The sequence below is a fragment of the Carlito syrichta genome, unplaced genomic scaffold (assembly GCF_000164805.1).
Source record: "Carlito syrichta isolate Samal-C Ts95f unplaced genomic scaffold, Tarsius_syrichta-2.0.1 Scaffold315958, whole genome shotgun sequence".
NCBI classification, from domain to species: Eukaryota; Metazoa; Chordata; class Mammalia; order Primates; family Tarsiidae; genus Carlito; species Carlito syrichta.
Window position 1 is genome coordinate 130,781 of NW_007260054.1, and position 763 is coordinate 131,543.

Genomic DNA, 763 nt, shown 5'->3' on the forward strand with positions numbered 1-763 from the left:
ACCCACCCTCATCCACCCTCCCTCCCAACACATACACACTCCTACCTAAGCTCTCAGTATAAGTGGATCAGCGCTGACAGGCCTTTATAGTGGTATAGTACCCAACTGACAATATTGACTGAAAAGGAACTACCTTACTTATTTTCTGTTGACTTAATGATCTTACAGGAACAAATAGAGCTTGCTGCCTTACCTTTTAGTCCTTAATCCTGTCATGGTGCTTAACCACTACCGTATTGGTCATGTAGAGAGAGAGATTCAGCTGAAAATACAAATCAGACCAGGAATATTCTGAGATTATCACAATGCTAGAATTACTCTTACAATTTAGAGTTTTCTCCCTTTTATCATATCATTCACAGGAAAATACTCCTCAAATCCTCCACTAAAAATAATTATTGCTTAAAAACATCCTTAAACATTTTATAAATTTTTGTTCGTTGAATTATTTAACTCTATGTAATATATTTAATTTATACAAGCAATCATCCCACATACTTATACATTTTTACAAGGTAAGAAAATTTAAAAATATTTCAATTTAAATGAAGTTTTTTATGACTAAATACATTTAAGAATCATTAAAATTGACAAAATATGTTTTGTAAATATTTAATTTCCTATTTATTCCATTATGTTTTTTTAGCTTCTTTCTTGAATTTTTAAGCCAATTTTAAAAATATTTTTTTCAGTACTCAAACACAATCCTATTCAAAGCTTCTATGCCTGAATTTCTCTGTCAGTAGCTCCTAGCAGATAAATC

General features: G+C 30.8%; 1 pseudogene; it reads right to left on the minus strand.

Moving 5' to 3' along the window:
• The window catches only part of LOC103276198, a 16,206-nt pseudogene extending 15,990 nt beyond the window's left edge, over window positions 1-216 (minus strand).
• Window positions 217-763: the final 547 nt, after the last annotated feature.